Below are 18,833 nucleotides of genomic sequence, written 5' to 3'. Positions count from 1 at the left end.
CATGTGATATTTCTTTTCCATTTCTTCTTTCTATTTCTCTTACCACAAATCATATTGTACCCTTTACACACACATGTGTAGGAGCTTAAAGTGGCTCGAAAGATGCCTTAGCATTGCCATACTAGTCTGTACATAAACCTGTATTGTTTCTTACTTCCTTCATCTGATGTTAGGGCTCCACTATAACTTTTGTCCTTAGTACTAGTTTTACCTTAAAGGTTTTGCTTCAAACTATCTTATACCTTCCCTTAATATATTCGAATATAGCAGTTACATGGCTATTACCGACTTCCTTTATCGAGTAATCACCTGGTTTTACTCTTGGTATATCGTCATTCATAAGTTTCATTAGTTGTTTTGCAAAGCTACATCCCCTATCTCAAAGGGTCTTATCATCTGTTACACCCCACACAGTCGCGACCCACGAGGTTGGGTTGTGATATCATCTTTCATGGTGGAGTCACATATCCACAATACTTCTTTATACCAATAATGTCATGCAAGGCCAACGTATACATACATCCATATCATCTCATATCATAGCGGCATAGGGCTTCTCAAGGGGTTACCCATCCTAGTACTACTCTCACCCAAGCACACTTAACTTCGGAGTTCTAATGGGATTCAGTGCCTTAGTGCTGGTATGATCGCATCCATCCCTTGTGGGGTCTCGTTTGAATTTTAAGCATTTCCATTTACACATGATAGCGTCAGTTGATTTTCTCTAATGCTTGTATTTCTCTTGTCCATTTCCCCCCTTTAGGGTGTATCCATGTAATTGTCTATTCATTTCTAACTTTCCAAATGCATAGGAGTCCTTTCTAACCTATTTAGTATACTGCATTATTTCCATATCTTCCTTTACATCCCCTATACTTTGGGTTACCCATGTACGAAACCTTAATACTATCATGAGGTGCTTAGAACCCTTAATTTACAGTACCAACTCTAATCTTGAACACTGGTATTCGAGTAATATCCTTAATGTAGCAGTGTATTCAAAGCCACATTCCATTAATCCCGATCAGTAATTAGCTCATGCTCATAATTGGTTCAAATTCTCCACTCGGGAGCACTTATAATTTGATGATCTGTGTTTCAAGCTTCGTAATAATACTAGCTTTATTCCAGTGGATACCACTTGACCTTTTATTCTGAGCATTCCCTATAAATCTGTGTAAGTCTTTCATATTCATTCACTATTTGCCTCTTTGTCTTCCACTTAACTTATTCTATTTTACACATTTCACTGTACCGGCACGCACTCACAGTCTAGTTTGTCACACTTGCTTTCGCTTCTCTTACTTACCCTCAAGTTTCCTCCTATTTCACTATAGAAGAGATTTCTCGTCCTTTCCTTTTGTTGTTACTTATATATCACAATATCAATTCAGTCGGTACCTTAATATATCATTCTATCCAGATCCATCTGTCTTCCTTAAATCATCTTCTTAGGGTCACAAGTCTTTTCCAACTTCGGTTTACCATATTAATATCGACCTTCTAGTTTCTATTGCCATCAATTTAGCAATTAACTTATTTCTCGAGGTCAGATATACTTGTGGTTTATCTAAATTTCATTATTATTGCATACATGACCTTTCTAGAAATACTACAGCCCTATATCCCATTCTCTTTCTATTTCTTAGAAAATTTGGGTTGAGTTTCCTTTGTATTTCTTACTATCTCAAACCTGCACACAGAAAATACCAACAGTGCCTCACAGGGACAGCATGCATAAAGATACATATATACGTATCATATCACATCATATTATAGCCTCACAGGGCGCCTAATATCAATAATAGTATAAAATAATGGACTTACCTCACATGTCCAACTCGAACTACACCTGTTAGTCTTTCCGTCCACTTTTCCTTTCAATTTTCAAATTTATCTACTTTTTCCTTTCAATTTCTGACTTTACATGTCGATCGTATTTCCATACCTTACTTGGCACAACTCTCTCGTCCCTTGGCTTACCTGTGTGCTTTGTAACTTCCTATATCGTCAGACATTTTCTTCTATCAACGTTGTCCTTTATCTAAAATCAGAGGTTAGTATAAGGAATTCCACTTTCTATGACTCGTCTCTATCGTACGACCTTAGATATGAAATAAAGGAAACATCTTAAATGTCCTATAGCCTCTTGTTTATAGATGTGACGCGTAACACATTGATAATCAAGACTCTACTAGACAAGGTCTATAGACACTTCAAGAACGAACTGCTCTGATACCACTTCTATCACAACCCAACCCCGTAGGCCGCAACTGGGGTCCGACCTGGGCCATCATATACGTATCTAGTAGATGTAATGATCAATATAAGAAATATACATAAGAACCCTAGTGGGTCATAGAATTTTCATGCCTATTGCCTCTTTCATTTGTATATTATCATAAAAGGGCGTGCTAGCCGACAAGGCTTCCATAGTATCTTAATATTTACAATACATCATGTAGACATAAATGAATAGAACTTACACATATAACCCACACATATGTCTACAGAACTCTAAGAACTTTATTAGTAACATATGGCGGGAAAGGGCCCCCGCCTTACCCCTAAATAAATAAATATATACATAGGAGGTTTGGTACTACAACTCAGCTCCGAATCAATGGAGCTTCTTCCAAATAAGCTGAGTGGAATCCTAAGCTGGCAAACTCCTAAAATATGTGTCTATACCTACGGGCGTGAAATGAAGCCCCCCGAAAAAAGGGGGGTCAGTACGACATATATACTAAGTATATAAGCATAACATAATTGAGATAACAATTGAAATAGGGATGCAGGAAATCAAGTATAGTATTTAGTAGGGTACTGTACCTGCACCTCATAAAATAAATTCCTATCATCCAGTATCACGTACCGTATCCATCCCACTTGAGGACTCAGTATTATAAATACATTATCTATCACGATAAGCATATACATATTGTTAGTGTTGTGAAACGTATAGCCCGATCCATATTTATCAAGTTAGTATCGGGGAGGTTTCGGCCCGATCCATATATATAACAGGTTAGTGCCGAGGAGCATACAGCCCGATCCCTATACTTAACAGATTAGTACCGAGGAATGTATGGCTCAATCCCTATACATAACAGGTTAGTGCCGAGGAATATCCAGCCCGATCCCTATATAATATAATAATGCATATACGTGCACATAAAACTTGGTAGCATAATAAACGTTTCCTGAATATCATCATAAGGTGTGTCAAAGAGTCTCTAGGTATAGGAGCTTACACCTCCAATCATTATTCAGCATATAGATGGCTCAAGGGTCGTAGTTCAACTACTTCATGGTCCTTATCATTTAAAAGTGAGTCCTAGTCATGAGTCACATCTAGAACCTGTAAATGGAATAGTCTCTAACTCATATCATATATCGTTTCACTTACATTAAGCTATTTTAATAAAAAGAAGAGATAGGCTTTACGTGTATTACTTTTTATCACGTAGAAGGCTTACAAGACCATAACTCAACCATCGCGGTAGTTCTAACATCAAGAAGTGACTAAGATTAATGAGCCATGCTCGGGGTTCTAAGAATGGAACTACCTCCACATCACACATACCAACCAGTCATGGCTAAGATATGCCACAAGAAAAGAAGAGTTAAGCTTTACATAAACTACTTTTCAGCATATAGAAGACTTGAAGGATGGGAGCTTAACTACTTTAAGAGTCTTAACATTCAGAAGTGAGAACCAATTATGAATCATGAATCATGTTCAGAGCTCATGAATACAGTTACCCGAAGCTTCATACACATATCATTTGTCACTTAAATCTAAGACATGCCCAAAAGAAAGAAAAGATAGGCTTTACATACCTCTTACGGATTAATCTTTACCGCATTCGCCTTTTCATCCTCTGAACCTATTTAACATGAAAGCAATATGAATATCAACGACCCTAGACTTTTCAGTGTCTTAAGTTATACATGAGTATTCATAGAACTTATTTCCTCGCTCGCTTCCTCGACTAGTTATTTAGTTAGCTAGAAAGTTAACGGATATCGGGCAGCACCTCTCCTATAACATGCCCAATGAAATAGTTTTCCAAAACATCTTGAATCACTTGAAATGAAGCCTTACACAAGGAGTTATACTCGTTTTACTAACAGCAGTATCATTCAAAAATGGGTCTGTTAACAAGAACAAAAACCTCCTGTTTTCCCTAAGGATAAATTTTATGTTGTTAAACACCGTCATATCACCGTAGGATACCTTAAATAATTAATTCACAGAAAGAAATCAGGGAACTTACCTTGGAAGAACCCTAGCCGTAGCTCCCTTATTCTTGCTCTCTAGCTTTTCTCTCAACGTTTTCTAAGGCAAAGATACTGAAAATGATATTGATCAGCAATACACATGTATATATGTGTGTCCTTAAAAGGGGACATATGGCATCCCCCAGGGGTGACACGTGGTAGCCCCCTAGGATAATACGTGGCAGACCCTAAGGTGATACGTGGCAGCGCCCTAGGGTGCCACCTCATGCATACAACTAATCATATGCTGCCACGTGGTAGCATAGGGTCCACCCTAAGTAGGTGGGTCACCTACTTAGCCCAAGTAGGTGTGTCACCTACTTGTAACCTACTTGTCACCTGCTTGCTTCATTTTCGTGAGTTCGTAATCTCGTCTTACTTTAAGAGCCTATGTATTCCTTGCTACGTAAGCTCAACACGTACTCCAATCGCTTAAGTACCTAAAACATACAAGTTGATAGCTTACGCAAGTAAGTCGAGTCCTACGACTCATTACTTGGCCTCCAACTCATTTCAAATCCTTATAGACCTATTTCCAACCTTCACTCTTAAGGGGCATCATGTCCTCCCTTCCTTAGAGTTATTTGATCATGTTATAGATAATCTGGGTCACGAAACAACTTTCAAGAAGCTTAAAAAGACGTTTTAGAGCACAAAGGTACGGGGTATAACATAACAGTTAGAAGATTGTTAGATATAGGCTTGATTAGGCCGAGTGTCTCACCTTGGGGACCTATCCTATTTGTGCAAAAGAAAGATAGGTCCCTCAGAATTTGCATTAATCACTGGCAACTGAACAAGGTCATCATAAAGAACAAGTATCTTATCCCCACAATAGATGATTTGTTTAATCAACTTCAAGGTGCGGCTTGTTTCTCAAACAATGACTTAAGATTCGGTTACATCAATTGATGGTGAGGGAGTGTGATATCCCGAAGATAACTTTTCGGACCTGTTATGGTCATTTTGAGTTCTTGGTCATGTAATTTAGGTTGACTAATGCACCTACAACCTTTATGGATCTCATGAATAAGGTGTTTAAGATGAATCTTGTTATGATCATGATTTTCTTCATTGATGATATTCTAATCTACTTTAAGAATAAGGAATAACATGCCTATGAGCTTAGAGTTGTCCTCCAGACTTTGAAAGACAAGGAATTATATGCAAAGTTCTCCAAACGTGAATTCAGGCTTGTATTAGTGGCTTTCCTAGGCCACATTATATTTGGAGATGGTATTTAGGTTAATACCAAAAAATTAAGGCTGTGAAGAATTGCCCCAGACCCACATCACCAAATGATATAAGAAGCTTCTTGGCCTTGGCTAGCTATTACCGAAGGTTTGTAGAGGGATTCTCATCCATATCATCACTATTGACTAATTTGACCCAAAAGAAGGGTAAGTTCCAATCGTCTAATGCTTGTGAGGAGAGTTTCTAGAAATTGAAGACCAAACTGACCGTTGTTCCTGTTTTGACTTTGTTCAATGGAACAGAGGATTCTGTAATCTATTATGATGTGTTCATAGTTGGTTTGGGTTGTGTGTTGATGTAGAGGTGAAACGTGATAGCTTATACTCCTAGAGAGCTTAAGATTCATGAGAGAAATTACCCAACTAAGGACCTTGATCTAGCAACTATGATATTTGCTCTTAAAATTTGACGCCATTATTTCTTTTAGACTTCATGTTAATGTGTTCACTAATCATAAGAGTTTGTAATACGTCTTCCATCAAAAAGAGTTCAACCTGAGGTATAAGTGATAACTAGAGTCACTCAAAGACTATGACATGAGCATTCTCTATCACTTAATTAGAGCTAATGTTGTTGTTGATGCACTTAACAGATTTTTTATATGTAGCACTACCAATGTTAGGGAATGAAAGAAAGAATTGTCTAAATAAGTAGATAGATTATCCCGATTGGGAGTCTAGCTTAAGCGGTCTAGTGAAGGTGGAGTTATTATTCAAAATGGGTTTATATTATCTCTGGTGGAAGAGGTGAAATAAAAGCAACAACAAGATCTTGTCTTACTTCAACTGAAGGAAGTTGTTCACAAAGAGAAGGTGATGGTTTTCTCTAAAAGGGGAGATGATGTTTTGAGATAATATATTAGATTATGTGTCTCGATTGTTGATTATGTCCGAGAAAGGATTATGGTTGAAGCTTATAGTTCCAGATACTTTATTCATCTTGGTTATACAAAGATGTTCCACGACTTGAGAGAAGTCTATTGGTGGAGTGGAATGAAGAGAGTTATTACTGAATTTGTTTCCAAGTGCCCGAATTGTCAACAGGTTAAAGTTGAGCATCAAAGGTCATGTAGGTTGGGTTAGAACTTTGATATCCCTAAATGGAAGTGGGAGATGATCAATACGAACTTCATTATAGGTTTACCGAGGTCCCAAATATAGCATGATTCGATTTGGTTTATTGTGGATAGAATGTTCGAATCAGCCCATTTTTTGGCAGTTAAGAGGACAGACACAATATAGGATTATTCCAGATTATACATCTGGGAGATTTTCAAATTGTGTAGGGTTCTCGTGTCCATCATCTTAGACAGAGGAGCTCAATTCACCTTCTACTTTTGGAGATTTTTTCAGAAAAAGCTGGGATCAAAGGTGAATCTTATTTTCATCCCTAGATAGATGGCAAGTTAAAGAGGACTATTCAAACATTAGGATGATCACTTACCTCTAATTGCGTTTACATACAATAATAGCTATCATGCAAGTATTTAGATGGCTCTCTATGATGCTTTTTATGGAAGGAGAAATAGATCACCGATTAGGTGGTTTGAAATTAGTGAAGATGAGTTTATTGGGCCTAATATTATTCACCAATCTATGGAGAAGGTGAATGTTAATCGAAAGAGGCTGAAGACAGCCTAAAGCCGCAAAAACTCTTATACTAATGTGAGAAGGAGAGACTTAGAGCTTGAGGTGAATGATTGGGTGTACTTGTAGTGTCACCCATGAAGGGTGTCATGAAGTTTTGGGAAGAAGGGAAAGCTTAGTCCCTGATACATTAGTCCTTACCAGATTATGAGAAGGATTTGGAGGTGTCGCTTTTGAGTTGGAGTTACCTTTTGAGTTAGCTGCTATTCATCCAGTATTTCATATCTCGATGTTGAAGAAGTTCTTGAAAGATTCTTTATTTGTAGTTCTTATTGATAATATTGGAGTTAAGGATAACTTTGCCTATGAAGAGATTTCTGTCTAAATTCATGATCGTTAGGTCCAAAAATTGAGGACCAAAGAGATTGCCTTAGTCAAAGTCTTGTAGAGGAATCAATTTGTTGAGAAAGCCATATGGAAAGATGAGGAAGATCTGAAAACCAAATATCCAAAACAATTTATGCCCATCGATGAGAATGTTGAAGGTAATGTCTCTATTCTTGATTTGAATTAGTATATCCATACGTGAGTTTGAATAGTTGCTTGTTTAGAGCATTTGATTGGTTGATTGATTGAGTCTTGATTGTTATTCATGCCTCGAATTCATCCTTGGTTTATTCATCATTTAAGGATGAATGATCCCAGGAGGGAGATATTGTTATACATCAAAAATTACCAAAATACACCTAGAGGATAGCGCGCTTAGGTAACGTATCATCCTTAACATTTTGTCCAATTTCAATTCAGATTATCGATCATGGGAAAAATAATATGGAAACTTGGTCTTGGTTGAATTTTAGGCCAACTAGATCAATATATAAGTTTTTTGGGGCAAAATTGCTTGACTAGAAGAGTTCGCGATGGGTCCGCAATGCAGAACTACTCCAACATAGCTTAGTTTCATCAATTGTTCATTAAACGTATTTACTGAATGCAATTTATGTGTTATTTTTAGTATTAAGTGAGGTGCATTTTGGACTTTTCTCCATCCCTACTATACTTAACCCCCAACTTCCTTAGGTTGTTTTCGACTTTAAAACAAATCCTAAATGCATTCCTAAGTCTTTTTACGTAAAATTAGCTTAAGAGTTAGGGATAAGAAAGGCTAGGGTTCAAGAGATTCAAGAAAATCCTTGGAAATTTGATTACCCACTCTACATTCCATGTATGTAAGGCTAACAAAACATAGATTTAAGTTCTTCCATTTGCCCTAATTAGTTGACATGTGGAATTGACTTGAATTGAGTCTTCTAGGAGTAATTTCTTGAAATTTTTTCTTAAACCTTAGTATATTCTTGCATAATATGATATTGATGACTGTTTTATGACTATAATAATTGTAACAAATGATTTGACATTTTTTTACATGAAACCTAACTAGAAATTTGCCAATATGTGAATGACCCTATGGAATAATTGAGTCTAGAACCATGAACTGTGAATGCGTTGAATGTGAATGGGATTGAAATTGAATGTATCCATAATGAAACTTGAAGGTCCTTCGTATTTTCATAAATGGAACCCAAATGATTATATAGAATTAAATGTTGTCATAAATTCATATCTAAACTACTGTTGAAAGATGTGATTGCAATTGATTGGATAATATGATTGGTTGAGAGGTTTGATTTTAATAAAATTGATGAATAAATAAGAGTCCAAATGAGACTTGTCAAATGACCAGATTGGATAGAGTTTTATAAGCACTCACTCTTTGGAGGAGAATAGAGCACCAAATTGGGCTAGAGTTACTAACAATTTGAACTCAATAACTAGGTACACAACGTAGGTGAGGATTATACCGTAAATTGGATCAATTCCCTAATAATCCCTAAAGTGGACTTGACTAATTGATTGTGAATCCTTGATGGTTAATTCGTCCCTTACCTTGGCAAAGCGTTGGATAAAAGTGGCAAAGACGCCGGCTCATTGTACCTCACCGACTCATGGGTTATGGTTGTCGGATAAGAGAAACTCCCAAATAGGTCTTGATTGTACTCTAAATTATTGGTTTGATTGGCATAAGATTGTTCCTGTCAAAATCATATTTATTTTATGCTCGTGATATCCTGATTGAGTTCCTTATTCTAATTTAAGCTTATTCAATATTGATGGATATTATTTTCTTGATGTTTTACATAATCGTACATTCCATGTACCGATGTCCATTTGAGCCTGCATCTTTTCATGATACAGAAGCAAGAATTAGAGATCACCAATAGGTGCTTCGTTGTGGATCAGATTTATCATCACCTTGGTGAGTCCTCCCTTCTTACGGAGGATTCCACACTTATATTTCATTATGGTGAGATAGTACTTTCCTTTAATTGAGTTATCCATGAACTTTTCATGAGCCTTATCTAGATAGTAGAGGTAGAGGATAGTCTAGATAGTGATGGTTTGATTAGATGTCATTATATCTTTACTAGTTACTCATCGACTATTCTTATGGCATAGATTTGGATTTTATTGTTGGCCTTTGGCCTTTATTATTTGAGATATTGATTCTGTTACCCTATATGAGGGTTTTTTCCTTACTTTTGAGTCTTTCGCTATATGACTGGACCAGTGATCAGGAAAAGTGTTCACTTGGTGACCATCAATGGTTTTTGATTGCCGGCCAAGTCTAGGGTATCTTCCCGAGGTGTGACAAACTTGGTATCAAAGCACAGAGTTCAAGTCTTAGGGAGACTATGAAACTATTTCTAGTAGAGTCTTGCTTATGAGTGTGTTGTACACCATACTTATAAATAAAAGGCTATAGGACATATGAATTGTTTTATTTCTATCACATTCAGAGTTCATGCGATAAAGCTTAATCTATAAAAACTCTCTTCTAATTCGTGCGTTCGCATTTTGATTTTAGATCATGCCTCTAAGAAGAGCTACTGGACCAGTTATGGACAGAGGATGCCCAGCCAGGAAAAATATTAACCAACCAAAACACCAAATTCCTGAGGAATAGGGAGACCCATCTACGGATGCGGTGCATCAATCATAGACACACATCTCAAATGCGGAGCTTCGCTTGGCCATTTAGACTTTGGCTCAAGAAGTGACAAGAACAGTTGTTCGATAGGGAGAAGGTAGACAAAATGCTCCAGACACATCTAGAATTTGTGATTTCTTGAGGATGAATTCTCTTGAGTTCACAGGGTTTACACCGAATGAGGATCCAAAGAACTACATAGATGATCTTCAAAAAGTGTTCCAGGTGATTCATGCGGGTAATATTGAGCGGGTTGAGTTGGCTTTTTACTAGCTCAATGGTGTTGCTAGACTATGGTTTGACCAGTGGAGAAAGCCTAGAAAAGAAGGTGCACCCGTTCTGAGTTAGGTAGTGTTTGAAGAAGATTTCTTGGGATGCTTTTTCTCGAGAGAGTTGAGAGAGGCGAAGGTGAGAGAATTTTTGAACTCAAAATAGGGTTGTATGGTTATGCAAGAGTATAGTCTCAAGTTCATATAGTTTTTTCATTTTGCTTTGTAGATGGTTGGTGATATGTGGAGTATGATGATTTTATATATGGTTGGACGGGGTCGTTAGACAAACAAAGAGGGAAGAGGAGTAATGCTAGTTGGAGAAATTGATATTAGTAGGTTGATGACTTATGTGTAGTAGACAAAGGAGACAAATTAGCAGGATAGGGAAAAGTCTAAGTGCAAGAGGGCTAAGACATCCAGCCATGAGGTTGGTAAGAGAGGTAATGGGAATACGAGCCATTTTTAGACAGGGTCATCTAGGTCAGTTTCATTATCTATTAGTATGCCTTCACCTAGGATCATAAATTAATAAAGGTTCCAAAAATTTAGAGTCAAGGGTTCTTAGTCACAAGCTAGTGTGGTTCAATGTTCTAGAGGTAAGCCACCATGTGGCAAGTATGGAAAACTTCACTTGGAGAATGCCGCGAGGGAGGGAATGGGGGCTATATGTTTGACCAAGTGGGTCACTTTAAGAGAGACTGTCCAATGAGGGCTAGAAAAGTCCAATCTTCTACTCCAGCAGCACTAGTTTGGGGAAACCAGAGGGGTGCTACTTCTGGTATAGGTGGAGGTTCAAATCATTTGTATACCATTGGTATTCGCCAAGATCAGGAGAACTCGCCAGAAGTTGTCACTGGTATGCTTCAAGTATTTTTTTATAATTTTTATATTTTGTTGGATCCGGGTGCCACATTGTCCTTTGTAACCCCCTTATGTGGCTAATAATTGATAACATCCCTAAGTGTCATCTTCAGCCATTTAGTGTGTCTATTCTTGTTAGTGAGTCTATCTTAGCTAAGAGGGTCTACAAATATTCTATTGTGTCAATATTTCACGGGGATACCCTGGGTGACTTAATTGAGTTGGACGTGGTCGATTTTAATGTGATTCATGGCATGGACTAGCTTTATGCCTGTTATGCCTCTGTTGATTGTAGGAATCATATTGTTGAGTTCAAATTCCTAAATAAGCCTATTTTAGAGTGGAAGTATAGTCTTGTTGTACTAAGGGTAAATTTATTTCTACCTTAGGGCTAGAAAGTTAATCTCAAAAGGGTGTATTTATCATATCATGCGTGTTAAAGATGATAGTGTGGAGTCTCCATCTCTGGAGCCGGTCCCTATTGTTATGCCCTATTTTTTACCGATGTTAGATAAAGCACAAAATATGGACTCTAAAAGGATTGATTATTGTATAGAGTCGCCACCTAATTTATTAAGGAAAATAAGGAAAACCTATTTGATGCATGACCTGTATAACTCACGTTTCAATCTGCGAAAAACCAGTTTAGATTCTAGGAAAGGGTTTACATTATTCCAAAGGGAAGGTGTTAGGCACCCTTCAAAATTCACAAAATGTGATACCCGACTAGACTTAATTTATCAATGACGGAGGGATAAAATTATTATTTACAAGTATAACACATATATATGTAAAGAATATGTATTAAAATTATATAAAATATATGTATAAAAAAATATGAATCAAGAAAATGTATGTTATTGTCAACTATATGTATAAAATATGAGTAAAATAATGTAAATGTATAGAAGAAATAGAAGCTTTTATGCAATAATAAAAGTATGTTCTTTGGAAAAAAAACAGAACTTTTTTACCATATGAAAAGAAAAACACTTCTAAATATTATTTTCGAAAGATATCTCTGAATACTTATACAAACGCTTGGTGAAATATTAGTAAAGAATAAATAATTATTAAAATAATTTAAAAGTATGTGTCTTTATATATACTATAAAAAAAAAATTTATTATATGATGGACTCAGATACGTAACTATAATAAGTGTTAAATCACTATTTTTTTGCAAATAAGGAGAAACACCGTGATTATTCGTAAAAATAATCAATTCAATTATTCAAAAATAGTTTAATTTAATTAATCACCATAATTTAGAATTATTAGAAGACAATTAATTATTTAAAAATATCTACAAAACCAATAAATCTTAATTAAGGGGGTTCAAATTATTCCGAAGGAAAGGTATTAGACATCCCTCAGAGCCTATCTGAAGATAGTGCTTAAACTTAGTTTTAGAAAAATGATTAGGGATATTTATTGATTTGTCACTTTAGAAAATATTAAACAGAAGAGTGTTATTTAATTTTGAGAAAATTGTGCAAATAGAAGGTATGTCATATATATGTCTATAATATGAATGGAGAAAATTTAATAATAATATATATTTATTTATATGGTAAAAATAATATACTTGAACGTATGAAAAATTTATGTATTGAAATATAGATGTATGTTTAAAATCATATGGATGAATAAGCTTACCTGAATTTGTGGTAACTAATACGAATGTCGAGTATTAGAACTGGTTACTTTATTTGTAGACACGATAAGAAGATAATAAATAAAGAAATAAATAAGATAATAAATAAGTGTAGATGTATGAATAAGTAATGTGTCATAAATATAATTTGGGTGAAAACTTCTAATAAGATTAGTGATGCCTAAAAAATCATTAAATTTTAAAAATATTAAACTACCCCCAAATATATACAAATAAAAATATTTAAAAGTCGAAAGGACATAAAAATATCTACATTCTTATCATCTTCGGATCAGCGCCGGCTTATTAATCAAAAGACAAAATATATAAAGTTTGTCATTTTTCTGCTCGAGTTGATTTCTATCATTTCCGAAGGGCCTATCTACCCCAAACCCCTTTAGACAGTCCCCAAATATTTATTATTATGTAGAGTATAGTTTTCACAAGATTATTACAAACTAAAATAAAAGGTAAATGAATAAATAATACGAAATGTAAACGAAATAATGACATCTTAAACTTTCGTTCGCAACTCCTCGTGTCTTGAACTTTGAAGTTCAAACCCTGCTAAATCATAAAGAAAACATAACCAATATACAAATATATAGAGAGGTATATCATGATTATATAGTTTTGCTACAACAAAGCAAACAAATAGAACAAGAACACATTTCAAAATAATAAACCAATATATCAAAGAAAGTGGGAACTAACCTGGATACTTCATGTATTTATTTTGACAAGATATAATATGTAAGAACCTAAAGTAAAGACAGGACAATAAAAAATAAAAATAAATAAAAATAAAAAATAAAAAATACTAACCAGTTAATATGAGTTTTATATCAACGAAAAGCGATAGCAATATCCGAGATCCAAACAAGTTGAAGTAGCAAAAAGGAAAAAGAAAGATCTCAAAACAATAAGTATTTTGTTAACAACTTCCTTGTATTCTAATGAATATGAGGTATCAGAGCCCCAGGTTCATAGGTCTCACGTGTATACAAGCCAAGTTTAAGTAGAGTCTTGCAGATCGGTACGGAGACGTCTGTACTTATCTTCGAGAGGCTATGAGGACTCTTAGGAAATTTTCCCTTTGTTCTTTCACTTTGTGTCGTGCTTGTTATGTTTGTATTGAATTTTCGTGTGTCCTTTCTGACAGATGGCCAGGACCAGAACTACGGCTAGAGGTAGAGAAATGGAGGCACTCCCTGAGGTTGATGTTGGGACCCCAACTAGGGGTCGAGATAGAGGCCGAGCTAGAGGCCATAGTAGAGGTGTGGCGGCAGGCAGAGGTCGTGCCCGAGGAGCGGCGCCAACTAGAGGTCGTGCTAGAGAGACTTCTTTTGAGCCACAGATTGATGCTAGAGAGGAACAAGTCCCTCCAGAGCCTGCTACTGCACCACTGCTTCAGGCTACTTTGATGCGAGTATTGGATGCGCTTGAAGGATTTAATCAGAGTATGAGGGCGAATGGTACACCCAAGGGTTCTCAGACTAGAGCAGGAGCTCAGACCCCAAGGAAACATCAAATTCCAGTTGTTCAGGGTCCGATGGGCCAGCCACCTACGGGCCCTAGGGCGAATGAGGATGGAGTACAGATAGGGGGAGCCCAAGTTGCACCGGTGCTCATGTTGACTGATGACGAGCAACGCCAATATGAGAGGTTCCGAAAAATGGACCCCCCACAATTTCAGGGTGGGAAGACTGAGGATAAACATGAGTTCTTGACCATGTGCCGAGAGTTGTTGGAGGCAGTAGGGTTAGATGAGACTCATGGAGTTCGTTATACTACACTACAGTTACGTGGACTAGCCAGAGAGTGGTGGAGAGTGTATACGAGTTCCAGGACAGTTGGGTCACCCCAGATGACTTGGGATGAGTTTGCTAGTACCTTTTATGACCGTTTCATCCCCTGGAGTGTGAAGGAAGAGAGCCGATTATGGTTTGAGAATTTGAGGTAGGAGGGACTTACAGTTGCTGAATATGAGACTCGTTTCTACCAGTTATCCAGACATGCTATGGCTGTCCTTCCTGATGAGACAGAGCGAATTCGCAGGTTTGTTCGAGGACTGAACTATACCATTCGTACAGCAGTGTTTTGACCCGCCCGTGAGGGTGCTTCATTCCAGTCCATTATGGGTGCTGCCAAGGAGGCAGAGTTGATGGAGAGAGAAGAGTTTGGGGACCCTAAGAGGGCCCATGCTTCTGGTCAGTTTTCAGGTACCTCATCTGGAGGTAGAGGGTCCTATAGAGGAGGTGGTTCCTTCCAGCGTAGAGGACCAGTTCATGCATCTATGCCTGCTTCTGAGGATGGTCAGACACCTCGTAGGTCCTATAGTACAGGTCAGAGTTACCAGGGGTCACAGCAGAGGTCGGTTAGCCGGGGTAGTTATACAAGTTCTTCAGGTTCATCACAGAGGTTTTTGCATGGGAGAGCATGTTATACTTGTAGTGATCCGGATCATCTTTCATGGCAGTGTCCATCTCAGGGTCGAGGAGGAACCCAACCTAGTTCTTCAATTTCAGTGAAAGGGCCAGCGCCGCCAGTCAGAGGTCAAGGTAGAGCCCAGACTAGTAGGGGTGGTCGCACTCCTGGTAGGGGTGCTAGTGGTGCTATAGTCCCTCAGGGAAGAGGTAGAGGTGTTGGGCAGGTCGGAGGTGGTAGGGGAGCTCAGTGTTATGCTTTTTCAGGAAGACCCGAGGCTGAGGCTTTCGATGCCGTTATCACAGGTATTGTCCCAGTTTGCCATCGACCTGCATCTGTATTATTTGATTCAGGGTTTACATTTTCCTATGTGTCTGGCTATTTTGCATCTGACTTTGATTTGACATGTGATCGTATGTCCGTGCCCGTTCATGTTTCTACATCCGTAGGTGAACCCTTAGTGGTGGATCGAGTATATCGATCATGTATTATTTCCTTGGCCTGGTATGATACTTGGGTAGATATGATTATTCTGGGGATGATAGATTTTGATGTGATATTGGGTATGGATTGGCTTTCTCCCCATCGTGCTATTCTCGATTGTTATGCTAAAACTGTTACCTTAGCTATACCTGGTGCCCCGTGGATTGAGTGGAAGGGTACTAGTGGCTCATATCCCGGTAAGGTTATCTCATATATTCGTGCTCAGAGGTTGATTGATAGAGGGTGTATGTCTTATTTGGCCTTTATTCGGGATACCAGTATTGAGTCACCTCCTATAGATACTGTTCCAGTGGTTAAGGAGTTTCCTGATGTATTTCCTACTGATCTTCCTGGTATTCCTCCGGATAGGGATATTGATTTTGCTATTGTCTTAGAGCCTGACACTAAACCCATTTCTATTCCTCCATATCGCATGCATCAACAAAACAAATGCAGATTGTAGTATGAGTACCAAATCAACGTGAACCTAGTTGGTATCTGTCACTACCCAAGCCTAAGACCTAGATGTGATATGGCGAATGAGGAACCCAAAAGTACCTCAAACAAGCATCTTAGCATTTTTTAGCCTTTCATAGGTAATGACAATAAATAAACAAGAAGAAATCATAATAGTAAATCTTTAACTTACATATGTCCAATAATACCTCTAACTTTTTGATTTAACAGGGCAAAGACAAGTCCCTATATCACTCTCAATTATAATAGAAAGAAATGCGATAGTAAGTGTCTAAAAATCTCAACATATCATAAGCTAGAAAGATAAATGAGTATTATTGCCGGAACATGGGAACTCACCAAAAGTAGCCTTCAAATGAAATCTCAACTAGCCACATGGACGAGAACGAGGAGTAGCACCGTTTCTTACATGGTGATATCATGTAGTTAAAAGAGTATGCATTAGTACTTTGAATGTACTAAGTATGTAAGCATGCACGAACATTGAGAAAACATTAAAACATTTATGTAATTTAAAAAATAATGCAATGCATGCATAATAAATCATATATATATATATATATCCTCTAAAATATTCATTTTGTGGGAAAATGACCATAACCGACATTTAAGACCATGCGAGCTACTACATGAAATCTAACATAACACCCGACATTGGCCGACAAAACTACTTATCGGATAAAACTCCGTCAATTTCATTCATTTCTTTAACTTTAACTTTAAGAGGCTTTCATGGATCCATTAGCCTAAGCCTACAAGGTTCTCCTATGTTGCCACCTAGTTAATGAGATAAGGGCTTGCTACTAGGATTCCCTTGCTGAATCTCACCTCAATGACCCATTCGGTGCTAAGTCAATTCCACAAAATAGTTTAATACTTCAAATTAGTCATAATATATAGCTTGAGAATTCAAAATATCATATTCGGTAGAATAGCTCATTAAAACCTTTGGTAATTCAAATATGCAAGAATTGTCCTTATTGCATAAATAATCCATCATTCATATTATTTCATCATTCTTTCATTTCATAAGACTCCTTTTGATCATAGATATTGATTTCATAAACTACCATTTGGAGTGAAAGTTTTCAAGTCAAACTTCATTGAAAATATAGTAAAACTAGGTGGGTTCAAATCACTTCAACTTTCAAACATGAATGTAAATGAAATTATACATAAATACTTTGACATTCATCAATTAAAAAATCATGTTTTAAAAAACCTACCATCAATTTCAAGAACCTTTAAAGAGTTAAATAGAGAAAATACTTGCAAACCATCAATTCATACATATGAAATTATTTTGCATCAAAATAGATAAATAATCATTAGTTTAACCATGATTCATGCTATTAAATAGAAATAAGAATTACCCATAAGAAAATCTTACTTGAAATCAAGAGATTTAGTTGAAAGAGTTTTAGACTCCGTGGGTGGAAGAACCAATGGATAAACACCACATATCTTAGAGTAAAGCTTAAAGAAAATAAAATTAATTTATCATATAATCAAAATAATTTAGGCATGAGAGTGGAAGGAATACTCTCATTGAAGGCTTACATACTTGGAATCTGAAGAGTTACTCAGAATCGAAGGACTTAATGAACACTCTTAGATCCTACCCTTTTCTTCTCACCGGAGCGTTTTGTGTACTACCCGAAGTAGATGAATCACTGCAATAGTATTTATACACTACTAAGAACTAAAACTATATTTTGAGAATGAGTAAAGAAGTGTATAGAGAGAAGAGTTGCTTGAGAAAGCTTGATGAATAAAATAATAAAATAAGGTGGGTATTTATTGATGTGAAGGAGGGACCTAACAATAATTAAAATAATTATAATGAAAAATCTGAAAATTTAATGGAAGATTGTGATGTCATGGGCGATGTCAAATGGATCTATATCTTTCTATGATTAGTGAGATGAACCTTCTTTTAATGGAATACCCTTTTTCAGAGCTGCGTTTGAAAAAGATAACTTCCTCATTAGGATTTTGTGTCTTCATATGAATTGTTTCTCTAGAAGTATACTTTCATGTAGTTTAAGAATCAACCAATTTGGAGCAACCTACAGTGAGATATGATTTTTCTTCTACAAATAACTCATTTCATTATAACACCATATCTTGCAACAATTAGTTTATTTGACCTACTTAACCTCCGAAACCTAAAATATGGTCTTCACAAAAGTTGTAGGTAATGTGTTTGGGTTATTTAAAAATTTTAATCACCTAATTTGGACCAACCTATTAAAAGTTATGCCCAAAATACATAAGGAATATTATTTTCATCAAGAATTGAAACATCATATACAATGTTTTTAAGGTGTATTACATTATCATAGGACGTCTGAGCAAGAAAAGAAAAAGTAATATGAAATGCGAGAATTTAAAATACTACCATAGACAAGAATGAGAAAATATAAAAGGTATGTACATGAGCATACTCACACACAAAGAGAAGGAGAGTAGCTAACTAAATTC

At 36.5% G+C, this 18,833-nt stretch overlaps 1 long non-coding RNA gene and 1 pseudogene across 1 annotated transcript; both read right to left on the bottom strand.

Moving 5' to 3' along the window:
* Positions 1-537: 537 nt before the first annotated feature.
* LOC129897895 (5S ribosomal RNA) lies at positions 538-655 on the bottom strand (annotated as a pseudogene).
* A 12,496-nt stretch (positions 656-13,151) lies between these two features.
* LOC129895657 (uncharacterized) lies at positions 13,152-15,343 on the bottom strand. The gene is made up of 2 exons (XR_008767811.1): positions 13,788-15,343; positions 13,152-13,723 (listed from the first exon to the last, which is right to left on the bottom strand). It is a non-coding gene; the product is annotated as an uncharacterized LOC129895657 (long non-coding RNA).
* Positions 15,344-18,833: the final 3,490 nt, after the last annotated feature.

Source organism: Solanum dulcamara, chromosome 7 (genome assembly GCF_947179165.1).
Source record: "Solanum dulcamara chromosome 7, daSolDulc1.2, whole genome shotgun sequence".
Classification (NCBI taxonomy): domain Eukaryota; kingdom Viridiplantae; phylum Streptophyta; class Magnoliopsida; order Solanales; family Solanaceae; genus Solanum; species Solanum dulcamara.
Note: the sequence above shows the minus strand (reverse complement) of the source record. Positions and strands in the feature narration are given on the sequence as shown.